Source organism: Triturus cristatus, chromosome 11 (genome assembly GCF_964204655.1).
Source record: "Triturus cristatus chromosome 11, aTriCri1.1, whole genome shotgun sequence".
Taxonomy (NCBI): Eukaryota; Metazoa; Chordata; class Amphibia; order Caudata; family Salamandridae; genus Triturus; species Triturus cristatus.
The window spans coordinates 381,465,741-381,485,631 of NC_140594.1; the positions used below are offsets into that span (position 1 = coordinate 381,465,741).

General features: G+C 51.8%; 1 protein-coding gene across 1 annotated transcript in view; it reads left to right on the top strand.

Annotated features, from left to right (window-relative positions):
- LOC146784224 (myoferlin-like) overlaps positions 1–19,891 on the top strand; it is a 3,625,175-nt gene that overhangs the window by 2,007,928 nt on the left and 1,597,356 nt on the right. The window lies entirely within an intron of this gene.

Below are 19,891 nucleotides of genomic sequence, written 5' to 3' on the forward strand. Positions count from 1 at the left end.
GAGGGTCGTGCGGGGGGTAGTGTTTTAGGGTTTAGGGTAGCGCAGTGGTGTTTAGGTAGTGTAGGGGGTCGTGCTGGGGGTAGTGTTTTAGGGTTTAGGGTAGTGCAGTGGTGTTTGTGTAGTGTAGGGGGTAGTGCTGGGGGTAGTGTTTTAGGGATTAGGGTAGAGCAGTTGTGTTTGTGTAGTGTAGGGGGTCATACTGGGGGTAGTGTTTTAGGGTTTAGCGTAGTGCAGTGGTGTTTTGGTAGTGTAGGGGGTCGTGCTGGTTGTAGTGTTTTATGGTTTAGGGTTGTACAGTGGTGTTTGTGTGGTCTAGGGGTTCGTGCTGGGGGTAGTGTTTTAGGGTTTAGTGTAGTGCAGTGGTGTTTGTTTAGTGTAGGGGGTAGTGTTTCAGAGTTTAGGGTAGTGCAGTGGTGTTTGTGTGGTGTAGGGGTTCATGCTGGGGGTAGTGCTTTAGGTTTTAGGGTAGTGCAGTTGTGTTTGGGTAGTGTAGGGAGTCGTGTTTTAGGGTTTAGGACTGTGCAGTGATGTTTGGGTAGTGTGTGGGGTTGTGCTGATGGTAGTTTTTTTAGGATTTAGGATAGTGCAGTGGTGGTTGTGTAGTGTAGGGGGTAGTGTTTTAGGGTTCAGGGTAGTTCAGTGGTGTTTGGGTAGCATAGGGGGTCGTGCTGGAGGTAGTGTTTTAGGGTTTAGGGTAACGCAGTGGTGTTTGGGCAGTGTAGGGGGTCGTGCGGGGGTAGATTTAGGGTTTAGGGTAGCGCAGTGGTGTTTGGGTGTTTTAGGGGGTCGTGATGGGGTAGTGTTTTAGGGTTTAGGGTAGTGCAGTGGTGTTTGGCTAGTGTAGTGGTTCATGCTGGGGTAGTGTTTTAGGGTTAAGGGTAGTGCAGTGGTGTTTGGGTAGTGTAGGGGGTCGTGCTGGGGTAGTGTTTTGGGGTTTAGGGTAGCGCAGTGGTGTTTGGGTAATGTAGGGGGTCATGCTGGGGTAGTATTTTAGGGTTTAGGGTAGCGCAGTAGTGTTTGGGTAGTGTAGGGGGCGTGCTGGGGTGGTGTTTTAGGGTTTTGGGTAGCGCAGTGGTGTTTGGGTAGTGTAGGGGGTCGTACTGGGGGTGGTGTTTTAGGGTTTAGGGCAGCGCAGTGGTGTTTGGGAAGTGTAGGGGGTCATGCTGGGGCTAGTGTTTTAGTTTAGTACAGTGGTGTTTGTGTAGTGTAGGGGGTCGTGCAGGAGGCAGTGTTTTAGGGTTTAGGGTAGTGCAGTGGTGTTTTTGTAGTGTAGGGGGTTGTGCTTGGGATAGTGTTTTAGGGTTTAGGGTGGCGCAGTGGTGTTTGGGTAGTGTGAAGGGTCGTGCTGGGGGTAGTGTTTTAGGGTTTAGGGCAGCGCAGTGGTGTTTGGGAAGTGTAGGGGGTCGTGCTGGGGCTAGTGTTTTAGTTTAGTACAGTGGTGTTTGTGTAGTGTAGGGGGTCGTGCTGGGGTAGTGTTTTAGGGTTTAGGGTAGTGCAGTGGTTTTGTGTAGTGTAGGGGGTTGTGCTTGGGTTAGTGTTTTAGGGTTTAGGGTGGCGCAGTGGTGTTTGGGTAGTGTAGAGGGCCGTGCTGGGGGTAGTGTTTTAGGGTTTAGGGCAGCGCAGTGGTGTTTGGGAAGTGTAGGGGGTCGTGCTGGGGCTAGTGTTTTAGTTTAGTACAGTGGTGTTTGTGTAGTGTAGGGGGTCGTGCTGGAGGTAGTGTTTTAGGGTTTAGGGTAGTGCAGTGGTGTTTGTGTAGTGTAGGGGGTTGTGCTTGGGATAGTGTTTTAGGGTTTAGGGTGGCGCAGTGGTGTTTGGGTAGTGTAGAGGGTCGTGCTGGGGGTAGTGTTTTAGGGTTTAGGGCAGCGCAGTGGTGTTTGGGAAGTGTAGGGGGTCTTGCTGGGGCTAATGTTTTAGTTTAGTACCGTGGTGTTTGTGTAGTGTAGGGGGTCGTGCTGGGGTAGTGTTTTAGGGTTTAGGGTAGCGCAGTGGTGTTTCTGTAGCGTAGAGGGTCGTGCTGGGGTACTGTTTTAAGGTTTAGGGTAGCGAAGTGGTGTTTGGGTAGTGTAGGGGGTCATGCTGGGGCTAGTGTTTCAGTGTTTAGGGTAGTGCTGTGGTGTTTGGGTAGGGTAGGGGGTCGTGGTGGGGTAGTGTTTTAGGGTTTAGGGTAGCGCAGTGGTGTTTGGGTGGCATAGGGGGTCGTGCTGGGGGTAGTGTTTTAGGGTTCATGGTAGCGCAGTGGTGCTTGGGTAGCGCAGGGGGTCGTGCTGAGGGTAGTGTTTTAGGGTTTAGGGTAGAGCTGTGGTGTTTGGGTATGTATGTATGTATGTATTTGGTTCTTATTAAGCGCATCTGTCACCCGAAGGGTATCCTGGCGCTGAGACCCCATTTAAACCATCGGGAGAATGTTTACATTGCCCTAGGGAACAGATAGGTCTTAAGGTCCCTTTTGAAGGAAGTCAGATCTTGCTTACCCCTCAGCACTAGCGGAAGGGAATTCCATAATGAGGCGGCTGTGTGGCTAAAAGCTCGGCCACCTATCCTGACTCTAGTGATCCTTGGGATCCGCACCAGAAACGCCGATGAGGATCTCAAAGGCCGGGCAGCTTGGTACCAGGAAAACAGGCCCTGGAGTGGGATTGGTCCAAGTCCATGCAGCGCCTTAAATACAAGACATGCCGCCTTAAACGCGATCCTCTGTTGTATCGGCAGCCAATGTAGATCAGCTAGAGCTGCAGAGGAGGAAGCAGAGCGTGGGCGCGATAAAGCCAGTTTTGCCGCCATGTTCTGGATCCTCTGCAACCTAAGGATCAATTTTTTAGGAGCTCCTAGGAGCAATGCGTTGCAGTAGTCTAATCTACTGAGTATAATACTCCGCACCACCTCTGCTCTAAAACCTTGGGGGAGAATAGGCAAAATTTTGCGTAGGGCACGGAGCAGGCCCATACAAGTCGCTGCGGTCTTATTAACTGAACCATCCAACTGTAGGTCCGGTTCGAATACCACTCCTAAATTACGGGCCGATTTAGCTCCTGCCACAGAGCCAGGAATAGAAGGTGGCCAAAAATCATCAGGCAGCGTCCGGGGGAGGCGATCAGGAGAGCAATGGGGTCATTCTGGGTGTAGTGTTTTAGGGTTTAGGGTAGCGTAGTGGTGTTTAGGTAGTGTAGGGGGTCATGCGGGGGTAGATTTAGGGTTTAAGGTAGCGCAGTGGTGTTTGGGTAGTGTAGGGGGTCGTGCTGGGGGTAGTGTTTTAGGGTTTAGGGTAGCGCAGTTGTGTTTGGGTAGTGTAGGGGGTCATGCGGGGGGTAGATTTAGGGTTTAGGGTAGCGCTGTGGTGATAGTTTAGTGTAGGGGGTCGTGCGGGGGTAGATTTAGGGTTTAGGGTAGCGCAGTGGTATTTGGGTGTTGTAGGGGGTCGTTATGGGGTAGTGTTTTAGGGTTTAGGGTAGTGCAGTGGTGTTTGGCTAGTGTAGGGGTTCGTGCTGGGGTAGTGTTTTAGGGTTAAGCGTAGTGCAGTGGTGTTTGGGTAGTGTAGGGGGTCGTGCTGGGGTAGTGTTTTGGGGTTTAGGGTAGCGCAGTGGTGTTTGTGTAATGTAGGGGGTCATGCTGGGGTAGTATTTTAGGGTTTAGGGTAGCACAGTAGTGTTTGTGTAGTGTAGGGGGCGTGCTGGGGTGGTGTTTTAGGGTTTTGGGTAGCGCAGTGGTGTTTGGGTAGTGTAGGGGGTCGTACTGGGGGTGGTGTTTTGGGGTTTTGGGTAGCACAGTGGTGTTTGTGTAATGTAGGGTGTCGTGCTGGTGGTAGTGTTTTAGGGTTTAGGATAACGCATTGGTGTTTGGGGAGTGTAGGGGGTTGTGCAGGGCGTAGTGTTTTAGGGTTTAGCGACCGCTTTGATGTTTGGGTAGTGTAGGGCATCGTGCTGGTGGTAGTGTTTTAGGGTTTAGGGTAGCGCAGTGGTGTTTGGGTAATGTAGGGGGTCGTGCTGGGAGATGTTTTTTAGGGTTTAGGGTAGTGTAGTGGTGTTTGGGTAGTGTAGGGGGTGTGCTGGAGGTGGTGTTTTAGGGTTTTGGGTAGCGCAGTGCTGTTTGGGTAGTGTAGGGGGTCGTGCTGGGGTTGTGTTTTAGGGTTTAGGGTAGTGCAGTGGTGTTTGTGTAGTGTAGGGGGTCGTGCTGGGGGTAGTGTTTTAGGGTTTAGGGTAGTGCAGGGGTGATTGTGTAGTGTAGGGGGTTGTGCTGGGGCAGTGTTTTAGGGTTTAGGGTAGTGCAGTGGTGTTTGGGTAGTGTAGGGGGTCATGCTGGGGGTAGATTTAGGGTTTAGGGAAGTACAGTGGTGTTTTGGTAGTGTAGGGGGTCGTGCTAGGGTAGTGCTTTAGGATTTAGGGCAGTGCAGTGGTGTTTGTGTAGTGTAGGGGTCGTGCTGGCGGTAGTGTTTTAGGGTTTAAGGCAGTGCAGTGGTCTTTGTGTAGTGTAGGGGGTCGTGCTGGGGTAGTGCTTTAGGGTTTAGGGTAGTGCAGTGGTATTTGGGTAGTGTTTGGGGGTTCGTGCTGGGGGTAGTGTTTTAGGGTTGAGGGTAGTGCAGTGGTGTTTGTGTAGTGTAGGGGGCCGTGCTGAGGGTAGTGTTTTAGGGTTTATGGTAGTGCAGTGGTGTCTGTGTAGTGTAGGGGGTAGTGTTTTAGGTTTTAGGGTAGTGCAGTGGTGTTTGTGTAGTGTAGGGGGTCATGCTGGGGGTAGTGTTTTATGGTTAAGGGTAGTGCAGTGGTGTTTGTGGAGTGTAGGGGGTCGTGTTTTAGGGCTTAGGGCAGTGCAGTGATGTTTGGGTAGTGTAGGGGGTCATGCTGGGGGTAGATTTAGGGTTTAGGGTAGTGCAGAGGTGTTTGGGTAGTGTAGGGAGTCTTGCTGGGGTAGTGTTTTAGGGTTCAGGGTAGTGCAGTGGTGTTTGGGTAGTATAGGGGGTCATTCTGGGGTAGTGTTTTAGGGTTTAAGGTAGCGCAGTGGTGTTTGGGTAGTGTAGGGTGTCATGATGGGGGTAGTTTTTTAAGGTTTAGGGTAGCGAAGTGGTGTTTGGGTAGTGTAGGGGATAGTGCTGGGGGAAGTGTTTTAGAGTTTAGGGCACCGCAGTGATGTTTGCGTAGTGTAGGGGGTTGTGCTGGGGGTGGTGTTTTAGGGTTTAGGGTACAGCAGTGATGTTTGGGTAGTGTAGGGTGTCGTGCTGGGGGTAGTGTTTTAGGTCTTGGGGTAGTGCAGTGGTGTTTGGGTAGTATATTGGGTCGTGCTGGGGGTAGATTTAGGGTAGGTCAGTGGTGTTTGGGTAGTGTAGGGGGTCGTGCTGGGGGTAGATTTAGGGTTTAGGGTAGTGCAGTGGTATTTGGGTAGTGTTTGGGGGTTCGTGCCGGGGGTAGTGTTTTAGGGTTGAGGGTAGTGCAGTGGTGTTTGTGTAGCGTAGGGGGTCGTGCTGGGGTAGTTTTTTAGTGTTTAGGGTAGAGCAGTGGTGTTTGGGTAGCGTAGGGGGTCGTTCTGGGGGTAGTGTTTTGGGGTTTTGGGTAGCGCAGTGGTGTTTGGGTAGTGTAGGGAGTCGTGCTGTTGGTAGTGTTTTAGGGTTTAGTGTAGCGCATTGGTCTTTGGGCAGTGTAGGGGGTTGTGCTGGCGGTAGTGTTTCAGGGTTTAGGGTACCGCTGTGATGTTTGGGTAGTGTAAGGGGTCGTGCTGGTGGTAGTGTTTTAGGGTTTAGGGTAGCGCAATGGTGTTTGGGTAATGTAGGGGGTCGTGCTGGGGTAGTGATTTAGGGTTTAGGGTAGCACAGTGGTGTTTGGGTAGTGTAGGTGGCGTGCTGGGGATGGTGTTTTAGGGTTTTGGGTAGCGCAGTGGTGTTTGGTTAGTGTAGGGGGTCGTGCTTGGGATAGTGTTTTAGGGTTTAGGGTGGCGTAGTGGTGTTTGGGTAGTGTAGAGGGTTGTGCTGGGGGTAGTGTTTTAGGGTTTAGGGCAGCACAGTGGTGTTTGGGAAGTGTAGGGGGTCATGCTGGGGCTAGTGTTTTAGTTTAGTACAGTGGTGTTTGTGTAGTGTAGGGGATCGTGCTGGGGGTAGTGTTTTAGGGTTTAAGGTAGCGCAGTGGTGCTTGGGTAGTGTAGGGGTCGTGCTGGTGTAGTGTTTTAGTGTTTAGGGTAGAGCAGTGGTGTTTGGGCAGCGTAGGGGGTCGTTCTGGGGGTAGTGTTTTAGGGTAGCGCAGTGGTGTTTGGGTAGTGTAGAGGGTCGTGCGGGGGTAGTGTTTTAGGGTTTAGGGTAGCGCAGTGGTGCTTAGGTAGTGTAGGGGGTCGTGCTGGGGGTAGTGTTTTAGGGTTTAGGGTAGTGCAGTGGTGTTTGTGTAGTGTAGGGGGTAGTGCTGGGGGTAGTGTTTTAGGGATTAGGGTAGAGCAGTTGTGTTTGTGTAGTGTAGGGGGTCATACTGGGGGTAGTGTTTTAGGGTTTAGCGTAGTGCAGTGGTGTTTTGGTAGTGTAGGGGGTTGTGCTGGTTGTAGTGTTTTATGGTTTAGGGTTGTACAGTGGTGTTTGTGTAGTCTAGGGGTTCGTGCTGGGGGTAGTGTTTTAGGGTTTAGTGTAGTGCAGTGGTGTTTGTGTAGTGTAGGGGGTAGTGTTTCAGAGTTTAGGGTAGTGCAGTGGTGTTTGTGTGGTGTAGGGGTTCATGCTGGGGGTAGTGCTTTAGGTTTTAGGGTAGTGCAGTTGTGTTTGGGTAGTGTAGGGGGTCGTGTTTTAGGGTTTAGGGCTGTGCAGTGATGTTTGGGTAGTGTAGGGGGTCGTGCTGGTGGTAGTTTTTTTAGGATTTAGGGTAGTGCAGTGGTGGTTGTGTAGTGTAGGGGGTAGTGTTTTAGGGTTCAGGGTAGTTCAGTGGTGTTTGCGTAGCATAGGGGGTCGTGCTGGAGGTAGTGTTTTAGGGTTTAGGGTAACGCAGTGGTGTTTGGGTAGTGTAGGGGGTCGTGCGGGGGTAGATTTAGGGTAGCGCTGTTGTGTTTGGGTAGTGTAGGGGGTCGTGCAGGTGGTAGATTTAGTGTTTAGGGTAGCGCTGTGGTGTTTGGGTAGTGTAGGGGGTCGTGCGGGGGGTAGATTTAGGGTAGCGCAGTGGTGTTTGGGTATTGTAGGGGGTCGTGCTGGGGTAGTGTTTTAGGGTTTAGGGTAGTGCAGTGGTGTTTGGTTAGTGTAGGGGGTCGTGCTTGGGATAGTGTTTTAGGGTTTAGGGTGGCGCAGTGGTGTTTGGTTAGTGTAGGGGGTCGTGCTTGGGATAGTGTTTTAGGGTTTAGGGTGGCGCAGTGGTGTTTGGGTAATGTAGAGGGTCGTGCTTGGGATAGTGTTTTAGGGTTTAGGGTGGCGTAGTGGTGTTTGGGTAGTGTAGAGGGTCGTGCTGGGGGTAGTGTTTTAGGGTTTAGGGTAGCACAGTGGTGTTTGGGAAGTGTAGGGGGTCGTGCTGGGGCTAGTGTTTTAGTTTAGTACAGTGGTGTTTGTGTAGTGTAGGGGATCGTGCTGGGGGCAGTGTTTTAGGGTTTAGGGTAGCGCAGTGGTGCTTGGGTAGTGTAGGGGTTGTGCTGGTGTAGTGTTTTAGTGTTTAGGGTAGAGCAGTGGTGTTTGGGCAGCGTAGGGGGTCGTTCTGGGGGTAGTGTTTTAGGGTAGCGCAGTGGTGTTTGGGTAGTGTAGAGGGTCATGCGGGGGGTAGTGTTTTAGGGTTTAGGGTAGCGCAGTGGTGCTTAGGTAGTGTAGGGGGTCGTGCTGAGGTAGTGTTTTAGGGTTTAGGGTAGTGCAGTGGTGTTTGTGTAGTGTAGGGGGTAGTGCTGGGGGTAGTGTTTTAGGGATTAGGGTAGAGCAGTTGTGTTTGTGTAGTGTAGGGGGTCATACTGGGGGTAGTGTTTTAGGGTTTAGCGTAGTGCAGTGGTGTTTTGGTAGTGTAGGGGGTTGTGCTGGTTGTAGTGTTTTATGGTTTAGGGTTGTACAGTGGTGTTTGTGTAGTCTAGGGGTTCGTGCTGGGGGTAGTGTTTTAGGGTTTAGTGTAGTGCAGTGGTGTTTGTGTAGTGTAGGGGGTAGTGTTTCAGAGTTTAGGGTAGTGCAGTGGTGTTTGTGTGGTGTAGGGGTTCATGCTGGGGGTAGTGCTTTAGGTTTTAGGGTAGTGCAGTTGTGTTTGGGTAGTGTAGGGGGTCGTGTTTTAGGGTTTAGGGCTGTGCAGTGATGTTTGGGTAGTGTAGGGGGTCGTGCTGGTGGTAGTTTTTTTAGGATTTAGGGTAGTGCAGTGGTGGTTGAGTAGTGTAGGGGGTAGTGTTTTAGGGTTCAGGGTAGTTCAGTGGTGTTTGCGTAGCATAGGGGGTCGTGCTGGAGGTAGTGTTTTAGGGTTTAGGGTAACGCAGTGGTGTTTGGGTAGTGTAGGGGGTCGTGCGGGGGTAGATTTAGGGTAGCGCTGTTGTGTTTGGGTAGTGTAGGGGGTCGTGCAGGGGGTAGATTTAGTGTTTAGGGTAGCGCTGTGGTGTTTGGGTAGTGTAGGGGGTCGTGCGGGGGGTAGATTTAGGGTAGCGCAGTGGTGTTTGGGTATTGTAGGGGGTCGTGCTGGGGTAGTGTTTTAGGGTTTAGGGTAGTGCAGTGGTGTTTGGTTAGTGTAGGGGGTCGTGCTTGGGATAGTGTTTTAGGGTTTAGGGTGGCGCAGTGGTGTTTGGTTAGTGTAGGGGGTCGTGCTTGGGATAGTGTTTTAGGGTTTAGGGTGGCGCAGTGGTGTTTGGGTAATGTAGAGGGTCGTGCTTGGGATAGTGTTTTAGGGTTTAGGGTGGCGTAGTGGTGTTTGGGTAGTGTAGAGGGTCGTGCTGGGGGTAGTGTTTTAGGGTTTAGGGCAGCACAGTGGTGTTTGGGAAGTGTAGGGGGTCGTGCTGGGGCTAGTGTTTTAGTTTAGTACAGTGGTGTTTGTGTAGTGTAGGGGATCGTTCTGGGGGTAGTGTTTTAGGGTTTAGGGTAGCGCAGTGGTGCTTGGGTAGTGTAGGGGTCGTGCTGGTGTAGTGTTTTAGTGTTTAGGGTAGAGCAGTGGTGTTTGGGCAGCGTAGGGGGTCGTTCTGGGGGTAGTGTTTTAGGGTAGCGCAGTGGTGTTTGGGTAGTGTAGAGGGTCGTGCGGGGGGTAGTGTTTTAGGGTTTAGGGTAGCGCAGTGGTGCTTAGGTAGTGTAGGGGGTCGTGCTGGGGGTAGTGTTTTAGGGTTTAGGGTAGAGCAGTGGTGTTTGTGTAGTGTAGGGGGTAGTGCTGGGGGTAGTGTTTTAGGGATTAGGGTAGAGCAGTTGTGTTTGTGTAGTGTAGGGGGTCATACTGGGGGTAGTGTTTTAGGGTTTAGCGTAGTGCAGTGGTGTTTTGGTAGTGTAGGGGGTTGTGCTGGTTGTAGTGTTTTATGGTTTAGGGTTGTACAGTGGTGTTTGTGTAGTCTAGGGGTTCGTGCTGGGGGTAGTGTTTTAGGGTTTAGTGTAGTGCAGTGGTGTTTGTGTAGTGTAGGGGGTAGTGTTTCAGAGTTTAGGGTAGTGCAGTGGTGTTTGTGTGGTGTAGGGGTTCATGCTGGGGGTAGTGCTTTAGGTTTTAGGGTAGTGCAGTTGTGTTTGGGTAGTGTAGGGGGTCGTGTTTTAGGGTTTAGGGCTGTGCAGTGATGTTTGGGTAGTGTAGGGGGTCGTGCTGGTGGTAGTTTTTTTAGGATTTAGGGTAGTGCAGTGGTGGTTGTGTAGTGTAGGGGGTAGTGTTTTAGGGTTCAGGGTAGTTCAGTGGTGTTTGGGTAGCATAGGGGGTCGTGCTGGAGGTAGAGTTTTAGGGTTTAGGGTAATGCAGTGGTGTTTGGGTAGTGTAGGGGGTCGTGCGGGGGTAGATTTAGGGTAGCGCTGTTGTGTTTGGGTAGTGTAGGGGGTCGTGCAGGGGGTAGATTTAGTGTTTAGGGTAGCGCTGTGGTGTTTGGGTAGTGTAGGGGGTCGTGCGGGGGGTAGATTTAGGGTAGCGCAGTGGTGTTTGGGTATTGTAGGGGGTCGTGCTGGGGTAGTGTTTTAGGGTTTAGGGTAGTGCAGTGGTGTTTGGTTAGTGTAGGGGGTCGTGCTTGGGATAGTGTTTTAGGGTTTAGGGTGGCGCAGTGGTGTTTGGGTAGTGTAGGGGGTCGTGCTTGGGATAGTGTTTTAGGGTTTAGGGTGGCGCAGTGGTGTTTGGGTAATGTAGAGGGTCGTGCTGGGGGTAGTGTTTTAGGGTTTAGGGCAGCACAGTGGTGTTTTTTGGAAGTGTAGGGGGTTGTGCTGGGGCTAGTGTTTTGGTTTAGTACAGTGGTGTTTGTGTAGTGTAGGGGACCGTGCTGGAGGTAGTGTTTTAGGGTTTAGGGTAGCGCAGTGGTGTTTGTGTAGCGTGGGGGGTCGTGCTGGGGTAGTGTTTTAAGGTTTAGGGTAGCGAAGTGGTGTTTGGGTAGTGTAGGGGGTCATGCTGGGGCTAGTGTTTCAGGGTTTAGGGTAGTGCTGTGGTGTTTGGGTAGGGTAGGGGGTCATGCTTGGGATTGTGTTTTAGGGTTTAGGGTGGAGCAGTGGTGTTTGGGCAGCGTAGAGGGTCCTGCTGGGGGTAGTGTTTTAGGGTTTAGGCCAGCACAGTGCTGTTTGGGAAGTGTAGGGGGTCGTGCTGGGGCTAGTGTTTTAGTTTAGTACAGTGGTGTTTGTGTAGTGTAGGGGATCATGCTGGGGGTAGTGTTTTAGGGTTTAGGGTAGCTCAGTGGTGCTTGGGTAGTGTAGAGGGTCGTGCTGGGGTAGTGTTTTAGTGTTTAGGGTAGAGCAGTGGTGTTTGGGCAGCATAGGGGGTCGTTCTGGGGGTAGTGTTTTAGGGTTTAGGGTAGCGCAGTGGTGCTTGGGTAGTGTAGGGGTCGTGCTGGTGTAGTGTTTTAGTGTTTAGGGTAGAGCAGTGGTGTTTGGGCAGCGTAGGGGGTCGTTCTGGGGGTAGTGTTTTAGGGTAGCGCAGTGGTGTTTGGGTAGTGTAGAGGGTCGTGCGGGGGTAGTGTTTTAGGGTTTAGGGTAGCGCAGTGGTGCTTAGGTAGTGTAGGGGGTTGTGCTGGGGGTAGTGTTTTAGGGTTTAGGGTAGTGCAGTGGTGTTTGTGTAGTGTAGGGGGTAGTGCTGGGGGTAGTGTTTTAGGGATTAGGGTAGAGCAGTTGTGTTTGTGTAGTGTAGGGGGTCATACTGGGGGTAGTGTTTTAGGGTTTAGCGTAGTGCAGTGGTGTTTTGGGAGTGTAGGGGGTTGTGCTGGTTGTAGTGTTTTATGGTTTAGGGTTGTACAGTGGTGTTTGTGTAGTCTAGGGGTTCGTGCTGGGGGTAGTGTTTTAGGGTTTAGTGTAGTGCAGTGGTGTTTGTGTAGTGTAGGGGGTAGTGTTTCAGAGTTTAGGGTAGTGCAGTGGTGTTTGTGTGGTGTAGGGGTTCATGCTGGGGGTAGTGCTTTAGGTTTTAGGGTAGTGCAGTTGTGTTTGGGTAGTGTAGGGGGTCGTGTTTTAGGGTTTAGGGCTGTGCAGTGATGTTTGGGTAGTGTAGGGGGTCGTGCTGGTGGTAGTTTTTTTAGGATTTAGGGTAGTGCAGTGGTGGTTGTGTAGTGTAGGGGGTAGTGTTTTAGGGTTCAGGGTAGTTCAGTGGTGTTTGGGTAGCATAGGGGGTCGTGCTGGAGGTAGTGTTTTAGGGTTTAGGGTAACGCAGTGGTGTTTGGGTAGTGTAGGGGGTCGTGCGGGGGTAGATTTAGGGTAGCGCTGTTGTGTTTGGGTAGTGTAGGGGGTCGTGCAGGTGGTAGATTTAGTGTTTAGGGTAGCGCTGTGGTGTTTGGGTAGTGTAGGGGGTCGTGCGGGGGGTAGATTTAGGGTAGCGCAGTGGTGTTTGGGTTTTGTAGGGGGTCGTGCTGGGGTAGTGTTTTAGGGTTTAGGGTAGTGCAGTGGTGTTTGGTTAGTGTAGGGGGTCGTGCTTGGGATAGTGTTTTAGGGTTTAGGGTGGCGCAGTGGTGTTTGGTTAGTGTAGGGGGTCGTGCTTGGGATAGCGTTTTAGGGTTTAGGGTGGCGCAGTGGTGTTTGGGTAATGTAGAGGGTCGTGCTTGGGATAGTGTTTTAGGGTTTAGGGTGGCGTAGTGGTGTTTGGGTAGTGTAGAGGGTCGTGCTGGGGGTAGTGTTTTAGGGTTTAGGGCAGCACAGTGGTGTTTGGGAAGTGTAGGGGGTCGTGCTGGGGCTAGTGTTTTAGTTTAGTACAGTGGTGTTTGTGTAGTGTAGGGGATCGTGCTGGGGGCAGTATTTTAGGGTTTAGGGTAGCGCAGTGGTGCTTGGGTAGTGTAGGGGTCGTGCTGGTGTAGTGTTTTAGTGTTTAGGGTAGAGCAGTGGTGTTTGGGCAGCGTAGGGGGTCGTTCTGGGGGTAGTGTTTTAGGGTAGCGCAGTGGTGTTTGGGTAGTGTAGAGGGTCGTGCGGGGGGTAGTGTTTTAGGGTTTAGGGTAGCGCAGTGGTGCTTAGGTAGTGTAGGGGGTCGTGCTGGGGGTAGTGTTTTAGGGTTTAGGGTAGTGCAGTGGTGTTTGTGTAGTGTTGGGGGTAGTGCTGGGGGTAGTGTTTTAGGGATTAGGGTAGAGCAGTTGTGTTTGTGTAGTGTAGGGGGTCATACTGGGGGTAGTGTTTTAGGGTTTAGCGTAGTGCAGTGGTGTTTTGGTAGTGTAGGGGGTTGTGCTGGTTGTAGTGTTTTATGGTTTAGGGTTGTACAGTGGTGTTTGTGTAGTCTAGGGGTTCGTGCTGGGGGTAGTGTTTTAGGGTTTAGTGTAGTGCAGTGGTGTTTGTGTAGTGTAGGGGGTAGTGTTTCAGAGTTTAGGGTAGTGCAGTGGTGTTTGTGTGGTGTAGGGGTTCATGCTGGGGGTAGTGCTTTAGGTTTTAGGGTAGTGCAGTTGTGTTTGGGTAGTGTAGGGGGTCGTGTTTTAGGGTTTAGGGCTGTGCAGTGATGTTTGGGTAGTGTAGGGGGTCGTGCTGGTGGTAGTTTTTTTAGGATTTAGGGTAGTGCAGTGGTGGTTGTGTAGTGTAGGGGGTAGTGTTTTAGGGTTCAGGGTAGTTCAGTGGTGTTTGCGTAGCATAGGGGGTCGTGCTGGAGGTAGTGTTTTAGGGTTTAGGGTAACGCAGTGGTGTTTGGGTAGTGTAGGGGGTCGTGCGGGGGTAGATTTAGGGTAGCGCTGTTGTGTTTGGGTAGTGTAGGGGGTCGTGCAGGGGGTAGATTTAGTGTTTAGGGTAGCGCTGTGGTGTTTGGGTAGTGTAGGGGGTCGTGCGGGGGGTAGATTTAGGGTAGCGCAGTGGTGTTTGGGTATTGTAGGGGGTCGTGCTGGGGTAGTGTTTTAGGGTTTAGGGTAGTGCAGTGGTGTTTGGTTAGTGTAGGGGGTCGTGCTTGGGATAGTGTTTTAGGGTTTAGGGTGGAGCAGTGGTGTTTGGTTAGTGTAGGGGGTCGTGCTTGGGATAGTGTTTTAGGGTTTAGGGTGGCGCAGTGGTGTTTGGGTAATGTAGAGGGTCGTGCTTGGGATAGTGTTTTAGGGTTTAGGGTGGCATAGTGGTGTTTGGGTAGTGTAGAGGGTCGTGCTGGGGGTAGTGTTTTAGGGTTTAGGGCAGCACAGTGGTGTTTGGGAAGTGTAGGGGGTCGTGCTGGGGCTAGTGTTTTAGTTTAGTACAGTGGTGTTTGTGTAGTGTAGGGGATCATGCTGGGGGTAGTGTTTTAGGGTTTAGGGTAGCGCAGTGGTGCTTGGGTAGTGTAGGGGTCGTGCTGGTGTAGTGTTTTAGTGTTTAGGGTAGAGCAGTGGTGTTTGGGCAGCGTAGGGGGTCGTTCTGGGGGTAGTGTTTTAGGGTAGCGCAGTGGTGTTTGGGTAGTGTAGAGGGTCGTGCGGGGGGTAGTGTTTTAGGGTTTAGGGTAGCGCAGTGGTGCTAAGGTAGTGTAGGGGGTCGTGCTGGGGGTAGTGTTTTAGGGTTTAGGGTAGAGCAGTGGTGTTTGTGTAGTGTAGGGGGTAGTGCTGGGGGTAGTGTTTTAGGGATTAGGGTAGAGCAGTTGTGTTTGTGTAGTGTAGGGGGTCATACTGGGGGTAGTGTTTTAGGGTTTAGCGTAGTGCAGTGGTGTTTTGGTAGTGTAGGGGGTTGTGCTGGTTGTAGTGTTTTATGGTTTAGGGTTGTACAGTGGTGTTTGTGTAGTCTAGGGGTTCGTGCTGGGGGTAGTGTTTTAGGGTTTAGTGTAGTGCAGTGGTGTTTGTGTAGTGTAGGGGGTAGTGTTTCAGAGTTTAGGGTAGTGCAGTGGTGTTTGTGTGGTGTAGGGGTTCATGCTGGGGGTAGTGCTTTAGGTTTTAGGGTAGTGCAGTTGTGTTTGGGTAGTGTAGGGGGTCGTGTTTTAGGGTTTAGGGCTGTGCAGTGATGTTTGGGTAGTGTAGGGGGTCGTGCTGGTGGTAGTTTTTTTAGGATTTAGGGTAGTGCAGTGGTGGTTGTGTAGTGTAGGGGGTAGTGTTTTAGGGTTCAGGGTAGTTCAGTGGTGTTTGGGTAGCATAGGGGGTCGTGCTGGAGGTAGAGTTTTAGGGTTTAGGGTAACGCAGTGGTGTTTGGGTAGTGTAGGGGGTCGTGTGGGGGTAGATTTAGGGTAGCGCTGTTGTGTTTGGGTAGTGTAGGGGGTCGTGCAGGGGGTAGATTTAGTGTTTAGGGTAGCGCTGTGGTGTTTGGGTAGTGTAGGGGGTCGTGCGGGGGGTAGATTTAGGGTAGCGCAGTGGTGTTTGGGTATTGTAGGGGGTCGTGCTGGGGTAGTGTTTTAGGGTTTAGGGTAGTGCAGTGGTGTTTGGTTAGTGTAGGGGGTCGTGCTTGGGATAGTGTTTTAGGGTTTAGGGTGGCGCAGTGGTGTTTGGTTAGTGTAGGGGGTCGTGCTTGGGATAGTGTTTTAGGGTTTAGGGTGGCGCAGTGGTGTTTGGGTAATGTAGAGGGTCGTGCTGGGGGTAGTGTTTTAGGGTTTAGGGCAGCACAGTGGTGTTTTTTGGAAGTGTAGGGGGTTGTGCTGGGGCTAGTGTTTTGGTTTAGTACAGTGGTGTTTGTGTAGTGTAGGGGACCGTGCTGGAGGTAGTGTTTTAGGGTTTAGGGTAGCGCAGTGGTGTTTGTGTAGCGTGGGGGGTCGTGCTGGGGTAGTGTTTTAAGGTTTAGGGTAGCGAAGTGGTGTTTGGGTAGTGTAGGGGGTCATGCTGGGGCTAGTGTTTCAGGGTTTAGGGTAGTGCTGTGGTGTTTGGGTAGGGTAGGGGGTCATGCTTGGGATTGTGTTTTAGGGTTTAGGATGGAGCAGTGGTGTTTGGGTAGCGTAGAGGGTCCTGCTGGGGGTAGTGTTTTAGGGTTTAGGCCAGCACAGTGGTGTTTGGGAAGTGTAGGGGGTCGTGCTGGGGCTAGTGTTTTAGTTTAGTACAGTGGTGTTTGTGTAGTGTAGGGGATCATGCTGGGGGTAGTGTTTTAGGGTTTAGGGTAGCTCAGTGGTGCTTGGGTAGTGTAGGGGGTCGTGCTGGGGTAGTGTTTTAGTGTTTAGGGTAGAGCAGTGGTGTTTGGGCAGCATAGGGGGTCGTTCTGGGGGTAGTGTTTTAGGGTTTAGGGTAGCGCAGTGGTGTTTGTGTAGCGTAGGGGGTCGTGCTGGGGTAGTGTTTTAAGGTTTAGGGTAGCGAAGTGGTGTTTGTGTAGTGTAGGGGATCATGCTGGGGGTAGTGTTTTACGGTTTAGGGTAGCGCATTGGTGTGTGGGTAATGTAGGGGGTCGTGCTGGGGGTAGGGATTTAGGGTTTAGGGTAGCACAGTGGTGTTTGGGTAGTGTAGGGGGCGTGCTGGGGATGGTGTTTTAGGGTTTTGGGTAGCGCAGTGGTGTTTGGTTAGTGTAGGGGGTCGTGCTTGGGATAGTGTTTTAGGGTTTAGGGTTGCGCAGTGGTGTTTGGGCAGTGTAGAGGGTCGTGCTGGGGGTAGTGTTTTAGGGTTTAGGGCAGCACAGTGGTGTTTGGGAAGTGTAGGGGGTCGTGCTGGGGCTAGTGTTTTAGTTTAGTGCAGTGGTGTTTGTGTAGTGTAGGGGATCGTGCTGGGGGTAGTGTTTTAGGGTTTAGGGTAGCGCAGTGGTGCTTGGGTAGTGTAGGAGGTCGTGCTGGGGTAGTGTTTTAGTGTTTAGGGTAGAGCAGTGGTGTTTGGGCAGCGTAGGGGGTCGTTCTGGGGGTAGTGTTTTAGGGTAGCGCAGTGGTGTTTGGGTAGTGTAGGGTATCCTGCGGGGGTAGATTTAGGGTTTAGGGTAGCACAGTGGTGTTTGGGTAGTGTAGAGGGTCATGCGGGGGGTAGTGTTTTAGGGTTTAGGGTAGCGCAGTGGTGTTTGGGTAGTGTAGGGGGTCGTGCTGGGGTTAGTGTTTTAGGGTTTAGGGTAGTGCAGTTGTGTTTGTGTAGTATGGGTGTAGTGCTGGGGTTAGTTTTTTAGGGTTTAGGGTAGTGCAGTGGAGTTTGTGTAGTGTAGGGGGTAGTGCTGGGGTAGATTTAGGGTAGCGCAGTGGTGTTTGGGTATTGTAGGGGGTCGTGCTGGGGTAGTGTTTTAGGGTTTAGGGTAGTGCAGTGGTGTTTGGTTAGTGTAGGGGGTCGTGCTTGGGATAGTGTTTTAGGGTTCAGGGTGGCGCAGTGGTGTTTGGTTAGTGTATGGGGTCGTGCTTGGGATAGTGTTTTAGGGTTTAGGGTGGCGCAGTGGTGTTTGGGTAGTGTAGAGGGTCGTGCTGGGGGTAGTGTTTTAGGGTTTAGGGCAGCACAGTGGTGTTTTTTGGAAGTGTAGGGGGTCGTGCTGGGGCTAGTGTTTTGGTTTAGTACAGTGGTGTTTGTGTAGTGTAGGGGATCGTGCTGGAGGTAGTGCTTTAGGGTTTAGGGTAGCGCAGTGGTGTTTGTGTAGTGTGGGGGGTCGTGCTGGGGTAGTGTTTTAAGGTTTAGGGTATCGAAGTGGTGTTTGGGTAGTGTAGGGGGTCATGCTGGGGCTAGTGTTTCAGGGTTTAGGGTAGTGCTGTGGTGTTTGGGTAGTGTAGAGGGTCCTGCTGGGGGTAGTGTTTTAGAGTTTAGGCCAGCACAGTGGTGTTTGGGAAGTGTAGGGGGTCGTGCTGGGGCTAGTGTTTTAGTTTAGTACAGTGGTGTTTGTGTAGTGTAGGGGATTATGCTGGGGGTAGTGTTTTAGGGTTTAGGGTAGCGCAGTGGTGCTTGGGTAGTGTAGGGGGTCGTGCTGGGGTAGTGTTTTAGTGTTTAGGGTAGAGCAGTGGTGTTTGGGCAGCATAGGGGGTCGTTCTGGGGGTAGTGTTTTAGGGTTTAGGGTAGCGCAGTGGTGTTTGTGTAGCGTAGGGGGTCGTGCTGGGGTAGTGTTTAAAGGTTTAGGGTAGCGAAGTGGTGTTTGTGTAGTGAAGGGGATCATGCTGGAGGTAGTGTTTTACGGTTTAGGGTAGCGCATTGGTGTGTGGGTAATGTAGGGGGTCGTGCTGGGGGTAGGGATTTAGGGTTTAGGGTAGCACAGTGGTGTTTGGGTAATGTAGGGGGCGTGCTGGGGATGGTGTTTTAGGATTTTGGGTAGCGCAGTGGTGTTTGGTTAGTGTAGGGGGTCGTGCTTGGGATAGTGTTTTAGGGTTTAGGGTGGCGCAGTGGTGTTTGGGGGTAGTGTTTTAGGGTTTAGGGCAGCACAGTGGTGTTTTTTGGAAGTCTAGGGGGTTGTGCTGGGGCTAGTGTTTTGGTTTAGTACAGTGGTGTTTGTGTAGTGTAGGGGACCGTGCTGGAGGTAGTGTTTTAGGGTTTAGGGTAGCGCAGTGGTGTTTGTGTAGCGTGGGGGGTCGTGCTGGGGTAGTGTTTTAAGGTTTAGGGTAGCGAAGTGGTGTTTGGGTAGTGTAGGGGGTCATGCTGGGGCTAGTGTTTCAGGGTTTAGGGTAGTGCTGTGGTGTTTGGGTAGGGTAGGGGGTCATGCTTGGGATTGTGTTTTAGGGTTTAGGGTGGAGCAGTGGTGTTTGGGTAGCGTAGAGGGTCCTGCTGGGGGTAGTGTTTTAGGGTTTAGGCCAGCACAGTGGTGTTTGGGAAGTCTAGGGGGTCGTGCTGGGGCTAGTGTTTTAGTTTAGTACAGTGGTGTTTGTGTAGTGTAGGGGATCATGCTGGGGGTAGTGTTTTAGGGTTTAGGGTAGCTCAGTGGTGCTTGGGTAGTGTAGGGGGTCGTGCTGGGGTAGTGTTTTAGTGTTTAGGGTAGAGCAGTGGTGTTTGGGCAGCATAGGGGGTCGTTCTGGGGGTAGTGTTTTAGGGTTTAGGGTAGCGCAGTGGTGTTTGTGTAGCGTAGGGGGTCGTGCTGGGGTAGTGTTTTAAGGTTTAGGGTAGCGAAGTGGTGTTTGTGTAGTGTAGGGGATCATGCTGGGGGTAGTGTTTTACGGTTTAGGGTAGCGCATTGGTGTGTGGGTAATGTAGGGGGTCGTGCTGGGGGTAGGGATTTAGGGTTTAGGGTAGCACAGTGGTGTTTGGGTAGTGTAGGGGGCGTGCTGGGGATGGTGTTTTAGGGTTTTGGGTAGCGCAGTGGTGTTTGGTTAGTGTAGGGGGTCGTGCTTGGGATAGTGTTTTAGGGTTTAGGGTTGCGCAGTGGTGTTTGGGTAGTGTAGAGGGTCGTGCTGGGGGTAGTGTTTTAGGGTTTAGGGCAGCACAGTGGTGTTTGGGAAGTGTAGGGGGTCGTGCTGGGGCTAGTGTTTTAGTTTAGTACAGTGGTGTTTGTGTAGTGTAGGGGATCGTGCTGGGGGTAGTGTTTTAGGGTTTAGGGTAGCGCAGTGGTGCTTGGGTAGTGTAGGAGGTCGTGCTGGGGTAGTGTTTTAGTGTTTAGGGTAGAGCAGTGGTGTTTGGGCAGCGTAGGGGGTCGTTCTGGGGGTAGTGTTTTAGGGTAGCGCAGTGGTGTTTGGGTAGTGTAGGGTATCCTGCGGGGGGTAGATTTAGGGTTTAGGGTAGCGCAGTGGTGTTTGGGTAGTGTAGAGGGTCATGCGGGGGGGTAGTGTTTTAGGGTTTAGGGTAGCGCAGTGGTGTTTGGGTAGTGTAGGGGGTCGTGCTGGGGTTAGTGTTTTAGGGTTTAGGGTAGTGCAGTTGTGTTTGGGTAGTATGGGTGTAGTGCTGGGGTTAGTTTTTTAGGGTTTAGGGTAGTGCAGTGGAGTTTGTGTAGTGTAGGGGGTAGTGCTGGGGTAGATTTAGGGTAGCGCAGTGGTGTTTGGGTATTGTAGGGGGTCGTGCTGGGGTAGTGTTTTAGGGTTTAGGGTAGTGCAGTGGTGTTTGGTTAGTGTAGGGGGTCGTGCTTGGGATAGTGTTTTAGGGTTTAGGGTGGCGCAGTGGTGTTTGGTTAGTGTATGGGGTCGTGCTTGGGATAGTGTTTTAGGGTTTAGGGTAGCACAGTGGTGTTCGGGAAATGTAGGGGGCGTGCTGGGGATGGTGTTTTAGGATTTTGGGTAGCGCAGTGGTGTTTGGTTAGTGTAGGGGGTCGTGCTTGGGATAGTGTTTTAGGGTTTAGGGTGGCGCAGTGGTGTTTGGGTTGTGTAGAGGGTCGTTCTGGGGGTAGTGTTTTAGGGTTTAGGGCAGCACAGTGGTGTTTGGGAAGTGTAGGGGGTCGTGCTGGGGCTTCTGTTTTAGTTTAGTACAGTGGTGTTTGTGTAGAGTAGGGGATCGTGCTGGGGGTAGTGTTTTAGGGTTTAGGGTAGCGCAGCGGTGCTTGGGTAGTGTAGGGGGTCGTGCTGGGGTAGTGTTTTAGTGTTTAGGGTAGAGCAGTGGTGTTTGGGCAGCGTAGGGGGTCATTCTGGAGGTAGTGTTTTAGGGTAGCGCAGTGGTGTTTGGGTAGTGTAGGGTATCCTGCGGGGGGTAGATTTAGGGTTTAGGGTAGCGTAGTGGTGTTTGG